Raw genomic sequence first — 27527 nt, 5'->3', positions numbered from 1 at the left:
CTTGGTATCATAATTTGTACATATATGTATACATATTTAATGAATCAGTTGTGATCTTTCTTGAATTGGCTCACCTATCATCAGTTATCCTTGCTTTACTTATGTTAAATTTAAAGTAATGCAGTGCACCCTTTGCATACCTATTTTATATACTTGTTCTATTGAATGTAATCATGGTTCAGGTAATAATTTTCTTTTTAAAAAATAACTGGTGTTGGAAAGCAAGCTGGATGGAGAATATATCACAAGGAGGTAGGATAAATGGATATATTTTACATGCTGTGAATAGAGATCCAATTCCAATCTGGACCATTGCAGGAGCAAGGCACCCAGCAAACTAGAAACTAAGTTTTATATGATATTTATTTTTTGCTTTAGGACTGAAATCTTACATACCAGATAGAAAACCTTTTGAATTCAGTGACACTGACCTCTGAAAGGATATGGTTAGAATAGGGCTGTAAACATGTATGCAAATGATTAAATACTGAAAACAGCATTGCCTTTTAATATATGTTGGCACAGTTTTGTGGAGGGTGAAGTTACACTGAGATAAAGAAAGCATATCACATTTGCAAGAATAAATCTAGTCGGTAATGGAATTTTGACAATTTGTTGGCACTCAAGAGCAAAAAAAAAACTGCAACCAGGTGAAAGATTTGGTTTTTCATGATATATTTTCATCTCCAAAGTATTTATGTGTTTGGCAGTAAATCATCCCATGGTCCACTGCACAAATTCCACAAAATGTTTAACATAGCATCTGCCTATACACTGCTCTTCTGAAAGAATGTGTGGGCAGTTTATACAAGCTCAAATTAGCTTGTGTCATTTTAAGCTGCAAATAAAAAAATTGCATGTGCAAATGAATCCTTAACCGAATAATTTAAAACAAAATAGCAATAAGAATGTCTAAAGCTATGTCCAGTAGCTACTAGAGGAAAATATGATTTTTTTAAAATAATAATAATAATAACCATTTGACCTGCAAATACAGTTTAGGAACCAATTTGCTGTGTTTGAGGTTTTTATAGGATTTTAGCATACCTTCCCACTCTCCAAAGTGTGCTCATGGCAGCTTATATTACATAGCAACCAAACAGAGAAAAACAGTATTAATCAAAACTATATTGCTAAGTGAAAAAGAGGGAGAAAAAGAAGAATGATACAAAAGCCAGGCCAATCTAGATTATTTTGAGTATATAAACAAATATTGTGTATTGCAACAATACACAACTATGTGCAATTCAGTATTAAAGCCATGTGTCCTGCAAAACAAATGATATTTGGGCAGTTTTTGTGTTCTTTATAGCATAGTTTTAATACTATCAGATGATTGGCTATCCAAGTAACACTTGATCCTCTTTTCTTCATGGACTTTGAGCATGTTTTCCAGAAATGGAACTGCTTCTCCAGCCATTCAATTGTGTACTATTTTAGAGAGCAGAGTTTTCACTAGTTCCTCACAGAAGGGGGATTTTTTCTCTTTGTCTTTAAATGTTTTTTCACAGGCAATGTGAGGGTAAAGTTCAATGTGGTTTCAGCTTCCCATAATAACAATTCTTCTCTTTCCCAAACACTTGCACATTTCCTTAGAAACAGGTGACAGACATCTGCAGAACTGAGTTCAACCCCGAAGGGGCGATAGCCCTGACTTGGTCACTTGTGCATGTTCATTTCCTTCAATAGCAAGAGAAATCTACATAGTGCTAAAACTCTCCTTGTCATAATCTTTAACAGGGTGAAATGGTGCCTCACAAGGTACCAAATTTTGAATTAAGGTACCTCAAATGGGCTTATTTACAAAATGTGTCAAGGACCATTTTCATCCAGGACCTATGAGTCCCAAGGTAATGAAATTTTGGGAAGTTGTGTGTGCTTCAGTGCTACTGGCTGCTCCTCCACTGATGGGCTGTTGCTACAGTCATGTGGTCTTCATTTTCAACGTTCCAGGACCATTTCTCAGCTAGTCTTGCAATCTCTTGCTTGCTGCCCCATCCGGCAATTGCCACTTACCTGCCTAATATTGAAGGAGGAAGGAAGGAGGGAGGGAGAGTATGCCTGATTCTGACAAGGAGGAAACCCAATAGGAAAACTGACAGGATGTCAGAGGTCCCTCCACCACCACCACTTTTTTCCATACGTGTGTTGATTTTGTTTCTGTTTAGATAAGGAAATATTTCTGAAACAACGACCCAGGAGAGCCTGGTTTGTCTTGTATCACTTAAATATCACCCAATTCATCTGGGTGAGCACTGAGGCAAACAAATAAAAGAATATAACATTTGTGTGTAAAAATATAAACAATATCTGACATTTAACAAAGAGCTCAATTTAAGATAAATCTAAGAATTAATTAAAGCTGTTGTAAAATTCCATATATTTCCTACACGTATATAATTAAGTTATGAAGATGAGTAGGGAAAATAAAGTCACTTGCACAATAATAATTCATCAAAATGGCAAATAACAGTATATATAGTCACATAATAACTATCAGCTGCCACTACAAAAGAATGCAAAGCTTGTTTTTTTCTAATGTTTATAAATATGGTACTATATGTTAAAATCGCAATGTGTAATTTAAAGTGCCCCGGAGAGACTTCCTATTGGAATCTTCCAACAGGCCAATAGATGGCATTTAGAAGCTCAAGACCAACTCCCAATTAATATTTTAAGTGAATTACATTGGCAATGAAATCTTACATTAATCTTGGCAATCGTCTTCCATTTCATCTTTTCATCTCTCTCTATAGATTTTGCTGAAAAATCCATTCACTCAACCAATGGCTCTGAAACCCATAAAGTAGTATCACAATTCTCACCTAGGTGAAGTTCAGTGTTTGTTAGTTCTCCCAATCATATATGGCAGTGTTTGTTGTTGAAGCACTATGTGCATTTTGAAAATAAATCAAGAGTAGAGAATATTTTTAGGGCTACGGCCACATTGGTTGGTTGGTTTTGGTTTTAAGGCCTTCAGGAAAAACAATGCTATTCAAATCAACAGAGTTGCAGTCCTTCTTATTCTTCCCTTTCCTTTTTTCCCCCTAACTTTGGAAGAGTTGTTACTTTAAGACTATTTTAAGGTTTATATTAAGTTTTTCATGCACATGTACAGGCACACATTTCAAAGGGAAAAGAAAAGCATCATTAGTTGTGGTATGAAATGTTTGACTTTCTCCAAGAAATCTCAATTTGAATTGCTTTCTAGATAATAACTTGTGCAAATCATTTTGAAAGCAATGGCCAAAAGAAATACTAAAATGGGGACCTGTGGAACATTTGGACTACATCTTCAGTAATCTTTCTATTCCTTAAAATTCTTTCAAAATGTATTCTGATTTAGGCTAGTGGCTCAAAATAAAAAAAATGTTTAAATAATGTCCATTTATTTTACTTGCTAATTTCAAACTGGGGGTTGTGGCCTTGGTATAAGTGTAGATTTATATTGTGGGGGGGGGGGAAGTAGAAGGGAGAGAAAGACTGAGTAACTTCTCCTGCCTATTTTTTTTGAACAAGTGTTCATTAATCTAGCACTCATCCAACTATATTTGTAATGCTTTTTGGAAGAGAAATATTTTTGTTGGAGAGCATCATATTTTATGAAAAAAATCCCACACAAAATCCCATTAAAAAATTCCCTCTTCTCCATCTGTGGAAATCTCATTAGGTAGTTTCAAATCAGCTGGCATCTGGAAAAAATCATTCTCTCTAAACAGAAAAATATGTCATAAATGTCATGAGGGGTGTTGAGAGAACCACATGAAATTAGTTTGGTTCCTCAAATCAGCAACTGAGGCCTGAACTGTAAGTGAAAAACAGATTTCTCCAATAGGCATTAAATAGATTTCAGTCAGGGTTTTAAGCTACATGCAGGAAAGGGCCATATGCAAAACACAGAAAACAAAGTTAGAAGAAAACTTTTCAAGTCAAAACGATTATCAGACTTCTGAGGGGGTAGATTTTGATCCTACAAGAGACAGAAACTTAAGTTATATCAGACTAATTTCCAGATATGTGTATAAAGATCACAGACCTATTCAGTAAGAAACATATGAGTCTTCAGTTATTAATGCATAGCAGACTGAAAGCATTTTCATCTTTTCAAGAAATTCATGTTTCCTAAGTTCCCTTTATTTTAAAAGTTAGCTAGGCCAGAACTAGAGAGAGAGGCAGAGAGTTCCATCACATTCAGGAGGAGGGATCCCTTCTCTTAAAGAGTTCCAACTGACTGGACCCAGGAAATGACCCCTTTCTCCCATGGCCCTTGTTCTCTGGAACATCATTCTTCATGAGATTAAATTAGTCCCATCCCCTTTCCTGAAAGTTAGAACAATTAATCAATGGCACAATTTGCCTCCAGAAGTTCTGAGTGGTCCAACATTAGAGGTTTTTAAGAAGTTATTGGACGATTTGTCTGAAATGGTGTAGAGTTTCTTGGCTTGAGCAGTGGTTGGACTAGAAGACCTCAAAGGTTCCTTCCAACTCTGTGATTCTTCCAGCTTTCCAGAAACTCCCAAAACTTGGTTTTTCTCTCAAACATGGGAATCCCATGAGAACAGGAAGTTTGCAAGATGGTTGCATTGTGCTTAGGATGTTATTTGTTTTCTCTCAGGCTTGTTTTTATTCATGTTTTATTTGTGCTTAATTGTTTTTAAAGTTGTTATATTTGTTTTTAACCATCTGCCTTGTTGTAGACCACCCAGAGTCTTGCTTGTGAGATGAGTGGCTGCATAAAAGTCCTAAATAAGTAGGCAGGTTTGTAAAATAGACTTTGGGCATTATGAAGTGTTTCAGATCTATTCCAAAAGCTAAAATACATGCCTGTTTCAGGAGACATTGATATATTATGTGGTGACCATTTTATATATTACAAGATTTCTGAAGAGCAAATGAACTTTCTTATTTATTCCTATGACTCAGAGAAGACAGTTGAGTTCATAACTGTGGACTCATTCTATAAAACTTTTTGCAATCTGATTAAAATCATAATTGTTATTTATTTTATTTATTCCTCACTTGACCAGACTGGTCCCATTCATTCTTATAACAGACATAGAATAACAGTTAGAACTGGCTCAGATACAAAAGGTAAAACTGAATCAAACTTTAGAAGTTTGTTTGTGTCCCCGCTTTCCCACCACATAGTATTTAGGACATTATCAATTTTCATATTGTTCCCAAGCAAACTAGTCACCAGCAGTGCAAGAATGACTCCAGTCTAAAGTTGTTTAGATAAAAATTATTTATGTAAACAACCAGTATTTTGTAAGAGAGACAGCATCGGTGTGGAAAAAATATACTGTGAACAAACTTTTCAAAACTACTCCTGTGTTTGCAAACTTTTATTATTTGTTATTTGATTAGCTTAGCTCCATTAAACTGAATTTTGGAATGGATGCTGAAACTTAGGGTGTTTCCACATAAAAGGAGGAAGTGTCAAGGCCATTATCAGTTTTCCTTTGCTTTCCTAGAAAAGAGCAAGCTTGCAAAACATCGGGCTAATGGTGAGGGGATTTTTGTTATGGGGAACCAACAGCAGCTGGGGTGCAGTGAATTTTGTTCCTTGTTTTCAGCATTTCAAATCAGTGGAATGGAAGGCAGTCACAAATCAGTTTCAAAATAGTTCTGAAGTGGTTGGGAGAATGGAAACAATAAAGTGGACACGCAATTAGACTTCACAAAGGAAATTGAACAGTACAATTTATAACCTTGTCATTTAAGAATGGTTGGAGTCTCTTCATCCAGATAAAACAGCAAAATTATGTGGGAGAGTGTTGGACCACCTCTGACTACTTGAAAAGTGAGATTAGCAAACCAAAGCTTTCTCAGCTTTGTGAACGGATGGATAGAAGGTGTGTGGTGTAAACTTCCAGGAAATAGCTGAGCAACAGAGAAGAGGGGTTATGCTCATAAAGTAAAATTAATTTCATCATCTACAGCCCAGCTGCTTTTCCTGCCTTGATTCCTATCAGGGCAGTGAATACTGTGGACAGGAACCTTAATTTTTCTATCCCTCAGAATTCCAACAAAGATCAACTCTATAACTGATATTCAATTTTGACATGTTTAACATGTCAATGACAATGAAAATGACAATGGAGAGTGTTGGGATAATGAAGATAAGATTCAGACCTTTTGTGCGACTGTCAGATAGCCATCAAGAAGACGTGAACAGGAGGTGAAGGGAATCAGCAAGCACTATTTTTCTTTTGCCTGCTGCTCAGGCGCTATCAGCCCCACTAGGTAGACCAGACACTCCCCCCCCCAAAAAAATCCAACCTCCACGGGAAGGTGCTCATTACTTTTATTAAGATTGACTATAACAATAGGATCTTGAAAATCTGAGTGTGTTACACTTCCTTCCCCTTCTTATAATTGGGGAGCCATCTGTCTGAGTATTTTCAAAGTTGTCTGTATGTTCTGGCTTAAATATATATTCCATCATCCTGGTGATGCAGCTTGACCATGATGGAAATTACTCATCTACCTTACTTTCTACAGGTAATCTCCTGAGTAGGCATTTCCAGTCACATTAACAAGGCACATTCCTTGAAGAGATGCCACAGTGATGGGACTCTTACTAGGTCATCCCGTCTTTAAAAGTTCTCAATGAGAGATTGCCAGCGAGACATTTTCCTGCAGTCAATAATTTTGCAGCCAAAATAAGGATCATGATACCGAATGGAAAATGATGTGTTATTCTCGTCGTTTTCTCCTAGTGATCAAGCAAGCTTAGCTAAGGCTCTCTGCAATCTGTTCTGAGTGCTTTTGTTTGTTAGAGACAATGTGAGCAAAAAAAAATTTTTTTTTAAGATGGAGGGAGTTATGAGTGCACTGCAGGCCTAAGGAATGAGGGAAAGGTACTTTTCTCCTCCCAAATGTTGAATGTGAGATGAATCCGAATCTGATTCATTCTTGGAATTAGCTAGAAGAGGCTCACCCATTCATAGACAGTGATCATCAAAGAAAGAAAGTCTTAACCCATTATGATGGATCATGTAGCTTCAGTCATCAGTATTTTTGAATGCTATCATCAAATACAGCAAATATTTCAAGATATCAGCTGTCAGATTTTAAAGACCATTTGATGCCAGATACAGATATCAAATAACTGGACCTACTCAGAGCGTATGTAAGCCATCAAGAATATCTGGAAAAAGTTCAGCATCCCAATTTGCAAAGGAGACATTTTGGGCAGCCAAATTCATTTGAGCTCTATCTTTCACAGAAATGAATGTGAAATTCAAAATGCAAATCAGAACCCAAATATATTTTTCTCCTATAAATAGGCTTGTTTTTAACAGCCAGAGCCAAGGGCAGTCAGGGTAAGAAATACTCCTTACACAAACTGATTCCTGCGATGAAGAAATAGCAGAGTTAGTCTATGCTAACAGAGCTGACACCAAATCTGATAGCACCTTCACTCTGACCAAATTTATTTAAGCAAAAGCTTTTATGAGTGAGACTTGTTGCTTAATTGCTCTGAATTGACAGATTCAAACTGTTGCTCATTCTACAGTCTCTGCCTTTTAAACCCAAAGTTCAGGCATTTCTGAATTCTGTGAACTGAGACACCCTGCATATGTGTCAGAGTACAGCTGCTGAACAACATGCATGCCACATATGTGCATTAGGACTGCCATTACTTGTCACCACCTGGGAATAATAGAGTTCCCCAGAAGGGTGGTTCAATTGGCTGTTATTTTTTGCTTTTATTTATTTTGTACCTAATTATCTTGAGGTTTCTCTACTAAAGTTAAGAGTGATCCTCAGGGAAGTAGGGAAAAAATAAAATTCCTCAGTTGTAATGGGAAATATACACCTGAGAGTAAACCAGCTTCTCTCAGCCCCTTCTCTCAGCCCCTGATTTAAGTTCTATTCAATTCAAGTGTGATGGTAAGTTAAGGCACACAGGGAAAAAATGCTTTATCTTGGCATTATAATTCTATGTAGATTCAACATATTGGTGTAATAAATGTAATCATATAACAGCTTTTTCTCATTAACATTCTTAACCATTTCAGAGGGTGGCTTAGAAATAGCCTTCCAAGATGTACTCTATTAAATCCTCCCGCTAGCTTTATTTTGATCTCAAGCAGTCTGACTATTTCAATTTTGAGATTTGCTGAGAGTTTTGAAAATATATTGGTTCATTGGCTCTGTGGCCATATTGATGACAATTGTGATGGAGTGCAAATTATTAATATGTAGAGTTTCCTTTATTGAATGTATGCATTCAAGAGCTGTTGATGTAAAAACAGTCTAAAAATAAATATTAAGGTATTAAATTCCATAATTTCTCACCTTATATCCAAGTCAGCATTTTCTGTATAAAGATTTTCTCCCTCCCAACTCAATCAATCAGAATACAGCTGGAATGGACCTTGGAGGTCTTCTAGTCCAACCCCCTGCTCAAGCAGGAGACACTATACCATTTCTTAAAATGGTATAGGGTCTTTTTTTAAAAACCTCCAGTGATGAAGCCCCTACAACGTCTGATCCATTGGTTAATTGTCCTCACTGTTAGCAAGTTTTTCCTTAATTCCAGGTTGCTTCTCTCCTTGATTAGTTTCCATACATTGTTTCTTGCCTTGCCTTCTGGTGCTATGGAAAATAAGGTGGCACGTCTTTGTGGCAGACTCTCAAATACTGGAATACTGATATCATGTCACCCCTCGTCCTTCTTCTCTCATAAAGAAGAAATAGATACTACAAAAATCAGAGATAATATACTTAACTTACCACTTTCTACATGATCTTCTCACAGGAGTAAAATACCTGAAAGGAGATACAGTAGATGATAGAGGAATAGTACTTTATGAACTGTTGTGTTGGCTTTTTTGGCTATTGCTGAACAGTGCTGGCTTATATTTACAGTAAGTGATCGTCCACTAGGATTCTGAGATCCCTTTCACTTTTAAACATTACTAAATACAAATTGCTGCTCGGCTTCTTGTTTTGCAGATCTGGTATCCAGAAGATATAGTTTTGGTCAAAAGCTACGAAAGTTAATAGGTGAGGCCATTCTCTTACACTTATATTTTTCCTTCTTGAGGACTGATCAATTTGAAGCCCGAATCCACAAGACTCCCCACCTGAAGTTTAAGTTCAGTCCCAGATGACCGCTAAATCTGCCCAGAGTCATATATATGAGATTGATAGCTATATAAATTGGAATGACAAATAAATAAATGTCATAAAAGAAGCTATCAAATTAGCAAATTAGGTGATTACAGATAGTGGGGGCCCTCATTCAATGCTTCCACATTGCTCTCTCTTTCTTGTAAAATGTGCTACAATTTAACAATAACAATAACACTTAGATTTATATACTGCTTCACAATGCTTTTGGCAGCCCTCTCTAAGCGGTTTACAGATCAACACATTTTCCCCAACAATATGGGTCCTCATTTTACCCACCTCGGAAGGATATACCTATTATCTGCCTTAAAAATATATTGAAATGTTGGAGAAGAAGAAACTTGCCCTCTTGATGTAAATGAAGTGACACTTTCTCATCTGGCCTAAGTGGTTGGAAGGCTTGGTGCTAGCAGGTACATGTTAACAAGGAACATGTTCATGTCACATTGTTAAGTATTTTTGGATGGCTGGTCAAGCGAAGCTGCCTTTCAAGCTGCTTCAGAAAGGAGAAATATTAATAAACTCCTGGCAGCGTGCAGATTTGATTGAATTTCTCATGGATCACAGCCTGCCTGCAGCAGTGTGGCGTACCTGTCAAGCAAATACATTGTTCCATAATTGTTCTTGATGCATTGTGTGCTAATTACCATGGCTGAAAATAATCTCCAAAGATTATAGCAGGCGTCATAAATAATAAACCGGCAGTTCAACACTGCATTATGACAGGACCTCAATCCTTCTTATCTTTTGCTGGAGTGGAGCTTACGCATTAGTGTTACTAATGAATCTTTTTCATTTGTGCAAGTGATGTTTCCATTTGACAATGACATGCACATAAAGTGGAGGTTAATTTACTCAATTCCAAGAGGTTCATTATTTAACCTGACGTTGAGGACAAAACAATGTAGCCTAATAGATGGCATACAGAAATTAGTTGTGATGAATCTTGCCATTTAATGTTTCTGAATTCAGTGGCATGTTTGGCATCAGTATGGCAGAGAAAATGTTGCTTTACCAACAGAGTCCCTTTACATAGCAATGAGGGTTTTTTTTGTACCTTTTCATGAACTAGGCCAATAACTTGTAAAACTGCACTGGATTAACAGCAACACAAAAGGCACCCTGTCTTTACAGTCAAAGCCTGTTACTCCAGGATGTCAATTTTTATTAAATTAGTTGGCATTAGTTTCTACCACCAACTGCTTTACAAGTCAGTGAATTGGATCAGATTCAGATAACTATTAGAATTGCCAGTTTCAACACAGAGCTAACTGAAGGCCCTGGCAAATACACTAGTCATGCTCATCACTTTTCAGATCAAAACTCTTTGCGGTCATGGAAATACCTAGTCACTGGAGAAGAATTTGTGGATTAGACATTTTATCATAAATTGATGAGAGCTGATGACCTGAAAGAGCCTGGTTTTCATACACAGTTACTATTCATTTAATATATAACAAACAATGAGACTGTAGTAGGTGAACATATTTTCTACCTTCCTCTTCTTCAGAATTACTTAGCTTCATCTCCAATGCACTTTCTCAAGGTTAGCCTAAAATAAAGCTATGGAAATGCATTACAGTTTCTTTAAATGTAATCTATTCAAGAGATCAAAAGGATGAAGTTGTCCATAATATACCCTTAAGTTAGAAAATGCTTCAGGCTGACAATATGCTGCAAAATTGCATCTGAAACCAGATTTAGGAACTGTATCATGTTGGAGAGTGAGGCATATTTACTCAATACGATCAAGGGCAGCTGTGGTGGTCTGCAAAGGGACTGCCATTTGAGTATATCAGTCCAAGAAAACATTCTGTCCTGAGGGTTTTTTTTAATTATAAAATGGGATAATCTAAATTTAGTAAGTCTGAAGCCAACAAATTGAGGTTTTCATTTTTCATGCTATTACACTGTTTTCTACAGGTTGGAAATCCGTATTTGTCTTTTTTGTTCTTAGTTTTGCAGCATTGAGGGATAAAGGCTTCCTTTGAACTAATGGTTGAGGTTTCCAGAAATATATTGGCAATCAGGATACCCTTACATAAAGAAAATAGCACTACAAATATGTTGGAATATACCTGTCCCACTCTGTCATTGGCCATGTTGGATGGGAACAATGTGCATTGTAAGCGCACACATCTGGAGAAAATCAGGTTGGAAAGCCTGCTATAGGGCATAACAGTCGCTGGAACCCAGAAAGGAAGGGAGGGTTTGTATAATGCTTATTTCTAATTAATTATATCCAAAATGACACATGAATGCTTATAACTATAAAAGCTGTAAAACATGTTGTTACACATAATACAATTTAAGAATTGGACTACACCAATTAATATGCTATCATCAGTATGGTTTGAATCAAGCAAATAGTTTCCTTATTTATTGCCGGAATATTTTGTGCTGTGTTTTCAAGCAGTGTTATTTATAGTTTGTAGTAAATTAGCCGAGCAATTTGCTATACATTCTGGAGTCATATTTTTAGCAGTGACATAGTGTACAGGACAAACATTGACCTTTCCCATGCCATAAACAGAGGGAAGGGCCACTGGTATATCCATCATAACCCTGCCTTTTGTGATTTCATATCACTACAGCATCAGATTCTCACAGAGCATAAAATCCTTCTGCTCTTAACAGTAAATATATAATTATTTAGATCTGAGTTTTGCATTTCAGTGGCTATGTAAGGCCACTGTGTTTTTGTCTTTGGGACATGGCAAAACCTCAAAAAACCTCAAAACCTTCCTGTACTATCTTACTGATATACACTTAAAAAATCAAACCCATTGAGTTCAGTGGAAGTTGTTCTCAGATAGAAGATGTATGGGTTCTCATATTGTCCTTGAATCCTTGAATATAACAAAATAGCCAAATTGTTTCGGTCAAAATTGTATGGTCATGAAATAAAATCCATGTGCAGATTGGAATCGTGTTTTGCTATTTGTGTGCATTGTGGAAAAGGAATCATATCTAGAGCTATAAGGAAGAACTTAATAGGGGACTATGCGTCAAAATCAGTAGAAGATGGGTAGATATTTATGGATTAGGGCTAGAATTTCTTTCTACTATTTCAATAACTATATAGACTTGATATTAATATACACTACCTAACAGTGATATTAATGATATTAATGTAACCACTACCTAATAGTGACTATTAGGATTATTTTTACTTTTTGTGTTACCATAAAATCATAAATAGTTCCTTATTTTTTTATTATTTTGTACATTTCCAAAAGAACTATATAATATGATTTTGGGTATGATTTTTTTTCAGGAACAAGCTTTTGGGAAAAGTTCTACAGTAAATAAGCATTTGATTAGCAATTTAATATGCAAAGTTTATAAGTCTGATATAGGTATGAAATTAGTTTTATAATATTTATAAATATTTTTCTCATTTTTTCTCATATTATCATAGAATTGAATATTCTGAATATGGTCTTTGGCTGTCTGCCAACCAGATGATCGTTGATGAGCTGCTCCTGGGCTCATTGGTCTCCGGATGTCAGATTCCCCACTCAGCACCAGTTCAGGGGGTCCTTTCCTCCCCCCAGGAGAAAGAGAGAGAGAGAGAGAAAGAGAGAGAGAGAGAGAGAAAGAGAAAGAGAAAGAGAAAGAGAAAGAGAGGGGGAAGACAGAGAGAAAGAGAGGGGGAAGACAGAGAGAGAGAGAGATACAAGAGAGAGACAGTCATGTGACTGGGTGGGAGTGGCATTGAGTTGACCATGCCCACCCAAGTTGTGGCTCCCGGTGTATTCTTTTCTGTGGGAAACGTGTTCAAATGGCTCTTTGAGTGTTTATGGTTGCAGACCCTGGTCTAGAGAATCGTACATTTCAAAGGAAGAATCAGATTTTCAGAGGAGAGTTCACAGATAACTATTTGTGAATAAATACTCAGTCTGATGGAAAGGCTAGTTGCTGGATTTCAGAAATGAAGGATTTTTTTTTCTTTTAGAATTTAAACTAGATTTTAATATGGCTTTATCAAATCAAACCAGAGACATATACACACAAAACAGCATCAGTCACTAAAACTGTTTAGGATAAAACAGAAATAAAGCCAAAAGACTGGAAAGAGATACAGAGTACATATTTTTATGCAGGACTAACACTATAATAGGTATATCATCAGGCAAAGTTTTAAGGGATGAGTCTCCAAAGCAGCTTGAACTGATTGTCTCCTTTTCTGAGAAATTCCTTTCTAGATGCTCAACTCTTCTCCTTCACAGCATATCTACATGCACCTATTTAAAACTATCTAAAGGCAGCCTTTTCCTCCAGGTTGAACAACAACAAGAAAACTCTGAATCTTCATCTGGTGTGCAAACTGATCCTTTCTTCTTCCCAAGTTAGTTTGTAATTGAAGTGAAACTCAGTGATTTCATTACTTGATTTTGTTCAAGAGTTCTCTACCTGTAATTGTGGCTTGAATATTGCTTTTCTTAGCTATTATCCCTGCCCTGCATATTAATGCATAACAGAAAAGACAAGACAAATTATTTTTCTGCTACTTCAAATGGTATGGAGGGAGCAGATTTGCATATAATTAGGGCTCTAAATCAGAAACCTCTTTGCCCATAAGTTAGATGTTTGATCAAGCCTCTCTATCTCTCCTGATCGCTACTCTTCTCCACAGATGAGGAGTGGGATGGGAGATAGACAATGGACATGCAGAATAAATAATGGTTACTTTTATTGAGTCCTTTCTCTTCCTCTCTAGATTCTTCTGCTATCGTTGACATTAATCTACTACACGGCATGTGGAAATGTCTCCTTTTTCATGGTTATTAGAAAATATTTACATACTATTTTGCACTCACTGAAACAGCATCTTTTATTCCAGAGAATCCCAGTTAAACAGAGTCTTTTTTTTCCTTATGTGAAAATTGGGAACCACTTGTAATTAATACTGAACTAGCATATGCTGTCACCCACTGAAATCACATCGATGGAAGATCTTTCTGTGAAGCCATGTGGCATATGAATACCCATTTGGAACAATATGATTTAACTTTTCAAGTGCTGTGCTTTTTGGATTCCCCCCAAATAATGCTGTTTTATTTAGTTTTAGATGGGCAGTGTAGCATCAAAAAACAAACAAAGAAAAACGGTTTTAGAGGTTTTATTCCCTCTAAATAAATTCTATGCATTTTGAGGTCATTGAAAGAAGTCATTAGTTGATGGAATTCAAATTCCAAGAAGCATGGTCAAAGAATAGTAGGGAATCTTGGGAATTCAAAGAAAGAAACTGTTGTTTTGTTTGGAGTTTGTAGCAAGTTAAAAGAGAAAATGTTAGCATTCTGTTTGGAATGGAAATTTATCAAGGTGGTTATGATGGTGGTGACAAGAGGAGAAGGAGATTTAATCTAGTTTCCTTGAATTAAAAAAACAAAATCTGGAAGGCAGCAGTATCATTCCAGAAGTGGTTTGGATAACAGCTCTACTTTGACTTGTTTTTATTGCATATTATTGTAATGTTACATTCATAGTTAAGGGTCAGCTGCCATTTCCTGAGGTTATAACATGCCTGTTTTAATTAACATCAGGCTGAAACTTGGAAGGGGGAGTTAGGGTCAGCCCAGATGTTCATGTTACTTTAAAAAACACTTTCTAGCAGCTAAACCTTTTGGAAATGTGTTACCTACTGAACCATTAGACATGTGATGTTTGAAAATGGCTTTCAGTAAAAAGGAAGAGTCTTGCTTGGAAGAGAGCAAGAAAAATGCATTTAATTATCTTGTGCTATGTTGCTGGCAAGGGATGTGGTGGCTCAGTGGCTAAGACACTGAGCTTGTCAACCAGAAGGTCAGCAGTTTGGTGGTTCAAATCCCTAGCACCGCATAGCAGAATGAGCTCCCATTAGTTGACCCAGCTTCTACCAACCTAGCAGTTTGAAAGCATGTAAAAAATGCAAGTAGAAAAATAGGGACCACTTTGGTGGGAAGGTAGCAGTGTTCTGTGCATTTAGTCATGTCAGCCACATAACCATGGAGACGTCTTTGGACAGCTCTGGCTCTTCGGCTTTGAAATAGAGATGAGCACCACCCCCTAGAGTCAGGAATGACTAGCACATATGTGTGAGGGAAACCTTTACCTTTACCTTCATGTTGCTGGCAGAAAGATTGGTAGTCAGCTTGCAACCTAACTTTAAACATTTACCTTGAGTCGGAAGGTGTTTTAAATATGTTACATATTAAATCATAAATACTATGTATTTAACTGTATGGTGATATGGTAAAAGTATATTGAGATCGGAAATGATGGGCATGACAATTTCATAACATTTAGTTCATAACATTGAACTAAAGTCAATTAAAATTAAATTTTATTTAATGCATTATATGAACAATTCCATAGACATGTTCACACAAATCAATGAATTGGAGAAAATCCCATAGGATTTTTCTCCCTTTGCATGCACATGAGTATCTGCTGCTCCAAAGGTGTTCCTCGGTTTCAGAGAACAGGCTTTGAAGGCCCTCTGGGTACTTCAAAGAAAGAGGGATTATCACCTTTTCCATTCTACTTTTAAAAGCTATTTCCTCTGAAGGGTGGGTTGTTGAATACCAATCCATCTCTAGTAGTATAAATATTGTAAGACAAGAATCCATCCAGTTTGATGGATTTTAGAAAAGGGGAAAAAGAAGATAATGGCAACAAAAAATGTTCCTTCTAATTTTTAAAGTAATCTTTCCAAGTGACAAAAGTGGTAGAAATAATGTATTTCTAATAATGTACACAGTATATTCTTTTAAAAATGCAACATGTTTAAATCAGTGGTGGGTTCCGGATCCCATCGCAACCAGTATGCTGAGACGGGGCTTGGCATCTACTTCGGGCACGCACACTGTGCATGCATACGCACCCACTGCCCTGCGATGCTCCAGCTCCTCGGCAGAGGTCGCACAGGCGCTGTATGCTGTGCGCGCATGCACAAATGACCTGGTTGGCTTAAATACAGGTAAAGAACGTGGGTGGGTGGGTTCCACTATGGTGGCCGCTGCTCCCAGTGGCCACTAGTACACCCATACCAGGGTGTACTGGCCGGAACCCACCACTGGTTTAAATGTTTTTTTTTTCCATTTGCTACCATCCCCACACCAAAAGTGGCTGTGTTTTCTATGCAAATTAAGTCACTCAAAAGAAGCAAGTTGAATGAATGGACTAATATTAAAGAGATGTCTAAACTATGAGGAATAACCAAAATTAATGTTTGCTCTTTTACATAAAATCAATCTTTAAAAAAAAAGATTAAAAATAGTTTGGCAACTAGTTATTAACAAATAGCCAATTTCATTTTTTATCCCCTGTTTTGGGGATATTTTGCACTCCGTAGTTTGAAACAGAAACAAACATTAATGACTTCTGAGGAATCCCTTTTGTAGAAGAGTCCAAAATGGTTCACAGTTGCTATAATCTATCTTGGCATATCTGAGAAAAATGGTGCAAGAAACAATTAGTCATAAGCATTAATAATGTGTTCAACCATGTTTTCTGATTACTGTGATCATTTCCATGCTTCCCATTGAAATATCTGCTGATTTATAATAAATATAGATTAAAGGATACACTGGTTAGAAAATCTTTTACTAACAATGGTTCCCATAAAATTCAACATTCTCTCCATTCAGACCCATGTTTTCGTGAAAATTCTACTATTTTTGGTCACGTCTGACACAAAGCCAAATATTAAAATTTGGCCTAGACTTAATTTCAGGATATCAGAATTAAATATTGTTTATTTCCCTAATTTCAGAGTTATTCAGAAGACAGACAGGAGGCCACTAATTGTTTCTGGAGTAAATTAACATGAGATCACTTCAGCGTATTCCTGTCAAAGAGGCAACTGCCCAAGAATCGCATTTATACACTAGCAAAACTATATTTGCTGCATAGCTGTATTCAGAAGGTATTTTAGCATTCAGCTCATGACAACTCGCCATATATGATCAAATCATTCTCTCCATTGAGTGTGCTTACTTTTTGTGTTGGATGAAGAAAATAATTTGATGCATGTGCTGCTGCATACTTTTAGCTTGAAACTCAGAGCATTACAGACACATAACCCTTTAAAAAATCAATATTTCCCTCCCTTAATATCATCACAGATTCCATTATCTCTGTTTGATAGTTATTATTAATGTCCATTAGCAAAGTAATAGATCCCATATTTTGCATGCCAAACATCCTTGTGTCAGTTCTCAGCATCTCCATATAGTAGATCTCAAGTTTTATGGCTGGGAAAGACCTTTCTTGGAAACCTAGGTGTTCAGTAAAGGCAGATGACAAACTTGCATTATTCCTAATGCCCAAACCATTCTGTGAAGCAGGTTCAAGCTCGTCTGAGTTCTTATTAGCTCTCTAGCACTTAAACTCTGGGTCATTGTTTTCATCCATGCTTACATTATAAAATGCAGTGAAGGAATGGTTTTCAACAAGTTATTTCTAGATCCTTCCTCAAGCATTAGGCTTGAGAGTAAAAAACAACTCCCTGGTAAAATTATTTTCCAATTCTTCTCTCTCTCTCTCTCATTTTTGATTGTATAATTTCTTTGGGAACTATGAATCCTATCAGACATGGGAAATAACTTGCCTCTGCAGCAGGATGTCTCTTTGACACTCTCATGGCTATGTAGAATCCAGCAGTACCCATCATAAACAACTCCAGAGAAAGAATCTCAAACTCAGGCCCTGGACTCTTTTGGAAAACATTCTCCTATGTTTCAGACATGTCCCCTCCTTCTGAGTTGCTGTGTGTTCCTATTCACAGAAATACTGTAAATAAGGAAATGGGAAGCCAACAGCAAAGGCATGGAACTTTTTTTTCTCTCAAGGAAATCCTAAAAGAAATAAAAATAAAAATAACTGCAGTCCTCAAGCAGAGAGTTTTGTTTTGTTTTGAGCTCGGGCTAACCATCTTCCAGCAGGAGGAAAACTTTTATATGCTATAGTAGGGGTGTCCAGCCTTGACAACTTTACGACTTGTGGACTTCAACGCCCAGAATCCTCAGCCAGCATAGCCACAAGTCTTAAAAGTTGCCAAGGATTTGCAGTTGGTAGGGATTTGCAGTGCAGTATAACTCAATAACTTCCAAATGAAGCCATTCAAGAAGGATCAACGGGCTGTAAAGGTATCGCAAAGTGCCCTCCCCCATTGCATTATGGTGTGGCATACTGGCTTGACAGCCGCTGATAGAAAGGCATTACAGAGGGGGGTGAGCACAGCACAAAACATTGTGGGCTGACCCCTGATACAACTAGATGACATCGCTAGGGTTCGGTGCCTGAATGAAAAATAACACTACAACATAGTGTGATTGACTTTCGGGGCTGGCAGAATGTTCAATAAGTTCTCATGGTGCAATAGGACTGGATGTTTGTTAGTAGGATACACTCAACTAGGGATTTTTACTGAGAGTTGCATTGTGTTGGGGGGGTGCACGAAGAGAGGCTCAGCCAATCTCATTGTACACATGTTGTACTCTGACAATAAAGGTTTGAATTTGAATTTAACTTCATTCAGATGCACTCTTACTATTCGATAGTTCTCCTCACAAATAAGCTCTGCACTTCTGGGAAAGTGTGAATAGGCATACGAATTCTTCCAGTTCCCCTTTCTTATCACATGTATCTTGCACAAAGAATGAATATCTACAGAGAATAGTATTCTTTATTAGTTGGAGGAAGAAATCCACTTTTTGTCTCAGGGCAACTACGATTACTTAGCATCCCTTTTTCCTTCTGAAAGCAACTTTGAGGCTCTGCAGAAGGAAGATTAAAAGTGTGTCCAAAAATGGTAAATGCATGATAAGGTAGTCATGCAAACAGTGCAACATGTGCATTGCAATCACTTTCTGAAACAAGTATGCATTTCTATGAGTGGCATTGCATGTGATGCCCTTTTGTCATCATCATAGTTTACTGCATGTGCCACTGCTCATGAGCTCCTGTATTTGACTTAATAAAAATCCCTTTACCCCCTACTACAAGAGAGAGAAAGAAAGCATTTCTTAGAAGTACTGTCTATAATCCATGGTTCTTTATTTGTCCTGTCATTAACCAAACAAACACCCTTACTATGGATCTGCTCAATAGGGGTGGGGGAAGAGCAATTGAAAAAAAAATCCAAATAAACCTTTCTGATGCCACAGTGTCACTGTCATGAATTGAGAAGCAAAGCTGGAGATAATGAGCATGATCAATAGTGCTGTGGCATGACTGTATTTCTATTACTCTCTGAATAGTTGTGACTTTGGATCCATATTGAACTTGGCTGGAGGACGGGGGGGGGGGGAAATAAAGGAAGATGAGTCAAAGCAATGCATAGATAAATGACTACAGAGATAAATACTGGAAGCTGATTGCAGCTACTGATTTTACATGGGAAAGAACTGATTTTACATGGGAAAGAAATATTAAGCTGGGTGACCAGAACTGGGAAGCATGGCAAAAATGATCTCCCATGAAAATATACTTCCTCCAAGAGGTACAAGTTGAGTGTCTTGATGTATCATTGGGTAAACATTAAGATAAAAATATATTTCCTTTTTTAGGGTGCTTGATGGAGGAGGGAGATATCCACTGCATTACATATGGAAAGGCATTGGTATCATGAAAACTCTAGACAGATGAAGCACTTTGCTGATGGTTCTCTGCATGTCATTGGAGGATGGTCCCTGAAAAATTACAAGAAGCAGATACAGATCTTTTCTGAGGTATTTCTGAGGTATTTCAGACCCAGAATATACCAAAGATGAAGTCTAGCACCTTGAAGTTTTAAAGATTTTATGTTTGTGACAGAGGTATGGGGGCACTGTGGGCTGCTAGCAGTTTTGGGATTCAGCACCATAAGTTCCAGATACCATAGCCTACAGATACATTATGGAGTTGTAGTCCAACAATATCTGGAGGCCAGACATTCCCAGTCCTGACTCAGATCTATTCATACATTATACTCTTACCTGTTAGTTAAATCTGTCCATATACTGGTATAAGAATGGACTCCTGCATTAATCAAGTTGGACTAGAAGAACATTAAAGTCCCTGCCAAGTCCTACATTGCATAATTCTATGATCAGAATTAAATCACAAGCTACCTCCTGTTTCCAAGACTTGTTACAAAATACAATATCAACAATATTCTTTCCACACCTATTTCAGTATCTAGCAGGAATCTTGGAAGAATAAATTATTCAAATATTATAAATATAACCACATGTGCACCATTGTTCTGGATCAAGTTCAGGAAATCTCTTCCAAACAAATAGGATGTTTAGGACAGTAAACTTACAGCATCCATAGCATAGATGAAGTTTAGTGTTGTTGTCTAGCATAATACAAAATGGTACTACGACAAACTCCTTGCCTTTGTAAAAGGAACTATTTAATCTGAGCCAACTAGAAAACTAGAAAAGAAATGACTGAAACAATTGTGCAACCCCTCAGCAGTTTTGGGAAAAATAACAAAATAAAATAAATATGAATGAAAAAATAACATACTCCAGATAATTTCTTTAATTTCCAGGGGTGTTTGTTTTCAACAAGCAAAGTTTTCATTCAGACAAGGTCTAAAGTGTGTCATTTATTTTACTAGTCTCATTAGTGAACTGCAGGGAAGCACACACATTTACACACTAGAGGAGCTGATTTGTGCTCCAGCCACTTTCTATTGGCAAACAACAGATATATAAGTAGCTCTGTATTTTTCACAGAACACCACATTTTTCCATTGATCATTTTTACGCACACAGTAGAGCAGGGGTGTCCAAACTTGGGAACTTTAAGACTTGTGGATTTCAACTCCCAGAATTCCCCAGCCAGCATGGCTGGCTGGGGAATTCTGGGAGTTGAAGTCCACAAGTCTTAAAGTTCCCAAGTTTGGACACCCCTGCAGTAGAGGGATGCTTCATTGTAGAGTTCCAATGGAACTTACTTTTATTTTTATTCCATTAGGTGTGATTCAAGTAAAAGAAGTAAACAATATTCTTCCACAAATTGCATCTTGAAATGAAAACTGATCCAACCATAGAACAGACTGCCAAGAGGAACTGCATCTTCAGAAAAAGAGGGCATGGAAATATATAAAATCAGGTACTCTGCATGCTTGCTGAGTGTCCAAGTGTTATCAGGTGATGTGACAAGGATGCTACCTCTCTCCAACACCAAACATTGCCCTCCAAACAAAGAATATTTTTCCAACAGAGGACCCAGCTGTACCAACACACAAGATGAAGAACTGTTTTTAAAGTCACCCTATTTGGTCATCAAAAGCAGCGGTGATTATTTCTAATACTGGAAATGTATGTTCTTATTAACAATGGGATGGGATGGGATGGGATGGGATGGGATGGGATGGGATGGGATAGGATAGGATAGGATAGGATAGGATAGGAAAGGGTAGGATAGAATTCCCAGCCAATTCTACTACTGCTGCTTCATTATTATGTTAATCCAGCATATACAAGCATTAAGCAACATAGACTTATTAATCATAGAAGTCTTCCCATATTCAGAGCTATTCACAGGTTTGCTACAATCCAAATGTCACAACAGTGAGCTCTGTGTTGAGTTATGACTAGGAGCAAAATTTCCAGACACCAGAAAAGAAAGAAACCATATTAGAAAATTTATTGAGTATTTTGTTAGATCAATATGGAGTATGATTTAGGAATCCCTGCCCAAGCTCTTTAAATCTATTTAATCAAACCAATTAATAAAAAAAGCAGAAAGTTGAAGCAACCCTTCTAAGGTGCATCATAAATATACTTGCTTTACTTAGGTTTTGATCGTAGTCAGGTAATTAATGGCTTTAGTTACATTCGAGTCATTCCCTCATGCTTGCTTCTGGTCATAAAATGCTCAGGGTTACGTGTAGCTCCTAGATTTATTATGTTTTCTTTGCAGGAAGAGCTTCTCCAATTCCTTTTTCCCTTCTTTAACTTTATGTATCCATTACTTTTTCCACTGTCCTATCAGCCATGATGGCTGTTTGACTTTCTAACTTATCTCTTTTTAGGACCATGTACGACAGCCACCTCTTTCTCTTCCATCTCCATAAATAGAAACCATAAAATAAAAGCTTCTTTCCCAGAATGCTTTGAGGGAGCCGGCATGCTCACCAAGCTTGCTGCTGTTAATTGGTGGGGGAACATCCTCCCATCAAGGGGAATGAACTCCACAGATCAATCTCTACCTTTCTGACCCAGAAGCAAAGGGGATGAAATGATATTCCCCAAGAGACTTCAAAGGTTCCTGAATCTTCAGCTGTAAAACTCTCAGCCTGCCAGGAAAACAAATATGGATGTTGCCAGCCCATCAATAGGAAACTGGGGGCTGGGATAGTTGGGTGTGTGTGTATGTGTGTTTCATGCTAGAGAAAGGAAGGAAGAGAGAAAAAGAAAATGTGCATTCCTTCCCAGGGTATTTAAAGTCAAGATAGCAGGTTTATCTTACTTTGCAATCAAGGAAATCCAGACTTAGAGAGAAGCAAGGCAGATGAATGGTTTCCCTCCAAACTCTCGTAATGTATATCAATATGTGAAGAATGTTGGCCATAACTCTCGGTATTCACGGCAACAAAATAAATAATACGGAACAGCAGGAACTGGTTAGTTTGTTGGAATGATTGAACTGAAACTGAAAATGTTAACAGTGAAGAGGCCCCACTGTCTGCTTCCAATAAAGAGTCAATATTATTTTACTTGAAGGAAAGGTGGGAAAATGAGAATTTAAAGCTAACTTGATTTATTGTTCTAGGACAATACTTCTCTAAGCTAACTCCACAGATATTTGCACTCTTTGCACCAACTATCAGTGACTGGGGATCAGGCTGAATGTGGCACAATTACACTTCTAATGTGGAATGTTTAACTTGTTTAATGAAATGAACTTTGCTGGGTTTATTGAGTGCATATTAAACAATCAAAGATGCAGCTAAATGGTGGGTCACAGTTTGAATATTTCATGTATTCTGAAATGTAATGCAACCAGTAATTTTCCACAAATAGGAAAGTAGCCCAGATACATGAACAGCAAGCTAGTTAGGCTTCCTGGAATGACTGGATTGATTATCATTTTAGTATCCTGAGATTCCAGTCTGAGTTCCAAAATAAAATCATCAAATCCTTCTAATTGTTTGATTGATTGATTGATTGATTGATTGATTGAAAAACAAGTCAAGGCCATGTTAATTTGTATGACAATGGAAGAGCAATATGATTTCTGTGAAACAGAGATTCTGCATGTCTGTGTAGATACAAAAACAAAATTTACAGTTGCCCTATGTCCTGATACCTTGAAGCCCAAGTATTTACAACTTTGAGTTGCCTCTCTATAAATCAGGAATCAATATATAATCATTATATGAACTGGCTATGCAAGTAAAAGAGATGGGAAATAATCATTTTCCTCTCTTGTGTATTGAAGAAAATCCAGAGAAAAACGAGCAATTTACAGAAATTGAGGAACTGGCATTCCAGACCAGAGTAGATATATTATATTATTTATATTTAAAAACTTATGACTCTACGGGGGGGGGGGGAGTTCAAAGCCTATTGTTTTGTCTAACTCATTATGTATTGACTCGATGCATGAAAAGAAAAGACACTTGCATATTTCATATTAGATTTCCAAAGGAACTCCATTGTAGTAACTATGTTTAATTTAATAAACCAACTCCAAATTAAGCATAGCCTTAAGGAATAGGGCAATGCTATTCTTACATTTTCAAATGAGGATCAGTATGGCTAACAATATTAAAAAGAAACATGTATGATGACTTAAATATTTTTCAGATCTTAGGCAAGCAGAAAATTCATTACAGCCAGATTAGATTAAGTACCATCAGTTCAGTACTGTGGTGCATTTCTAAATCCTGACAATGACAAATAGGTTAGGGTCAGATTGTACCCGCACAGGACATGAATAAACTTTTGAAATCATCAGTCTGGCAGGACTCATTGCAAGACCCCTTAGATCTTTGGAACTCAGTCTTCTAAGAGTCCAAATGACTCACCATTGTTTGACTTTTAAGGTTATTTTAATAGGTTTTTGTTAGGTATACTATATATTTGAGCTACAAAAAAAATTCAAATAACTACTAGAAAACTAACCAGGCAGTGAAGGCAGAGGAGGAGGCTGCCTTTAAAGACCTGCCAGCCTCTCTCTGGCCACCCAACTTCTTGACCTGTCCTTTGAACAACTAAGCTGAGAGAGCATTAAGGACCCCAGGGTTGTAGTTCAGCCCTGAACTACAAATATTCTCTTCTAGTGGCTTTCAACAGACCTATATCTAGGTTGTAAAAAAATGGGAGACTCATTAAGTCCACTGTTTTGTAATCCAAGTGCAGGTTGCAACAAAACTTTCAGGAGAATAGTGGTACTGAATGAAGGCAGGATCTAGAGATGGGTCTAGAGAAGGATCTAGAGAGGAGAACGCTGCTATTGCTGCTATAATCATTTCTTCCTTGGTTGCAAGGAGCAACACTTCTTGGAAGCAGATGTCTCATAGGCTTTGGCAGTTTCCCCAGTAAACTCAGATAAACTGTGCTTATTTCCCCTGGTCCTTTCACAAGGATAAGAGAAAGATCTTTGCCTAAAAATCCATATGATCTTTAGGTGCAAAGTAATTGCTGCTTTTGGCAGCAAAATAATACGGAAAACTCCATCTTTAATATCTAGGGGCAATCTAGATGTTTGCAGAGAATCTGTGGTCTATCTTATGTTTGCTTTGTATTTTGTTCACAGTTTTCTCTTGTCCTTTTTATGTTTACTTCTTCTGATTCCTCATCTATAAAATATAATAATAGGTTCAGTTATTTTTAAAATATTTTTAAACACTTCAGCAATGTAATTACTAAATATTCTTGTTAGCCATTGAGGGATTGTTGTAGTCTAGAAGTTGTTCAGTGTTGCCTTATTCAATACTACTACTTTTTTTCTACTAATCTCAGTATCAACTGTGGTTTCATTCATTCTGCAAGAACCCAGTTTAGACTATTGTAGATTATTTAATAAACTTAATTCTGCTTGCGTACACATGTTTGCATCTCGCTGAGACTATTTCTTGGGTTTTTCAATTAGTTGTAAATAAATGCCTGAATTAACACAGGAATTCTTAAGTCTTAGTAGAGAGGGCAGACTGAATGAACCATTAAGCATTTCCTAATAACTCATTTCAAAAAGACATGAAAAGATACTGCACATAGCTGACACACTATTTCTTTCTCCTCAACGTCACACATCCTTCTCCACTGCTCCTTTCATCCGCCCATCTCTTAAACACAATTGTAGATTGAGAAAAGTGATTTCCTAAATATGTTTTATGTGCCCTATAAATGCTTTAAATTGGAATTTTCACTGATTTGAGAAGTTCTTTAATACAAGTACCTTTAAAATATAATTCAAAACGGCAGAGTTACTATTACTTCTCATAAGAATTTGAAAAGCAAGGAGACGGTAATGTAATTGAAGAGACTACAGGGGAAGAGAAAACTAATGTATTACCCAGTTTAATGTGTATGTGGGCGTGCATATCGTGTCCATGTGTGATCCTGAAATAATTCATAATTTATCAACCAAAGACTACTGCTTTCTTCTGTATCAGTGCTACTACTTTGTTTCATAAAAAAAAGAGAAGGAACTGAGGAATAATATTAGATGTTGTTGATGAAGATGAACAAGCACCCTGTATCCTTTCTGTTGCCAAACTGAGTGCATAGATCCAGAAGAACAGCTTTTTGCAAACTTCTACACTATAATTCATGCTCAGCAATGGGGACCGAAGTGAGGGAGCCCTTTGAAAGCAAAACAACAAATCCATAGCTTTTAAATTATACATAGCTCTTATCCCACAATTAGTTTCTAATTCAGAAAGACTGCAGACAGTCAGACTCCGATGTAATAATCCATGAGATCGGATTCACATTGAACTGACAGGCTTTGAAGAACAATGTAAAAGGGAATGCAAGGAAATATCCTGTCTTTGAGCAGCAGAGCTTCATCAATACACACCAACAGAAGATTCCTATTCCTATTCATCTCATTTTGGCAGTTCTCCTTACATCCAATTTACACATTTTTCAAAATGAGGTTGTGGAGGCTGTTGGCAGAAGAATTATAGTTCTAGTGGTAGTATTAATACTAAAAAAACCATTAAAAGTACACAAAGCCTTTTCTGTAAAGACTGTTATGCGGTGTATATAAATATGCCCTCCATGAAGATGCTAGTAGAGCTCCCATTTTTAACCCAGAAAGTTCCAAAGTGCAAATTCTGGAATTTCAGTTTAAAATGTAATTTAGCAGATAACAAACAAAACCAACCCTTTACCTGGGACTCTGCAAAGACCTAACTGACTCACTAAAGTAGTTGAATATAATAATCTCTTTGCATATAATACCAGGGAAAAAAATCTATCTGTATCAGATGCTGTGGAGATTTATAGATGGGAGCCCATGTTTTGCTTAGTGGGTTCCTATGGCATCTGGTTGGCCACCATATGACACAAGACATATTGATATCTAAGTAAAAGTACAAGTTTTCTCTTTGCAGTCATTTTCAACTCTAAGGGTTTTCTCTTTCCCTGTAGTCTCTTCAGCAGCTCATCTCCTTTTGTTAGCCAAGGGAGCCAGTGTTGTCCTAAGACAGTGGTCGGCAAGCCGCGGCTCGCGAGCCACATGCGGCTCTTTACACACTTTAATGCGGCTCTTCTGTGTGCCGGGCGCCCGCTCCCCTCCCTCCTCTTGGGCGGCCGCCCCAAAAGTCAGGACTCTGCAGCTAGCCTCTGTCAGTGCGCGCCCTGTGTGCAGCCCCGGCGGCCAGCTCCACACAGCTCCAGTCGGGTCATGTGCACTGTTCCCTCTAAGATGCGTGCCTGCGCGGCCCCGCACGTGCCTACAGTACGCCGTGCACTAATTTCTAACTGCCGCGCAGCGCCAGCGTCGCGTATTTGGTGTGGGCACGTGGTCTCCAGCCAGCTCCAGCTAAACGCAGTTCATTGCCGCCTGATTTGTGACTTCAGGATTCTCCTTAATCAGTGTAGGTCAAAAATAAAAAAGGGAAAGGGGCACTTCAAAACAAGCGCCCCTTTCCCTTTTTTCTTTTCGACCCACAATGATTAGGGAGGATCCTGAAGTCAGGTGGGGCTGAGAAGCGAGGAGGCAGAAAAAGAAACAGAGGCCAAGGAGCTTCCCCCCCTCCCCCTCCCAGCAAAAATCTAACTGGGGAGCCGGGCGGGCAGTAGCAAATTACTTTACTTTACTTTACTTTATTTCGTATTTCTAGACCGCCCCCTCTCCCAAAAGGGACTCGGGGCGGTGTACAGTCAGGCTAAAACACAAATGGGATGCATATCAATAAATACATAAATATATAAATACATAAA

At 37.5% G+C, this 27527-nt stretch overlaps 1 long non-coding RNA gene across 1 annotated transcript in view; it reads right to left on the bottom strand.

Moving 5' to 3' along the window:
• LOC309384082 overlaps positions 1-27527 on the bottom strand; it is a 126526-nt gene that overhangs the window by 10368 nt on the left and 88631 nt on the right. The window lies entirely within an intron of this gene.

Source organism: Natrix helvetica (genome assembly GCF_964273705.1).
Source record: "Natrix helvetica genome assembly, chromosome: 1".
Lineage (NCBI taxonomy): Eukaryota > Metazoa > Chordata > Lepidosauria > Squamata > Natricidae > Natrix > Natrix helvetica.
This window is presented reverse-complemented; position numbering and strand designations above follow the sequence as displayed.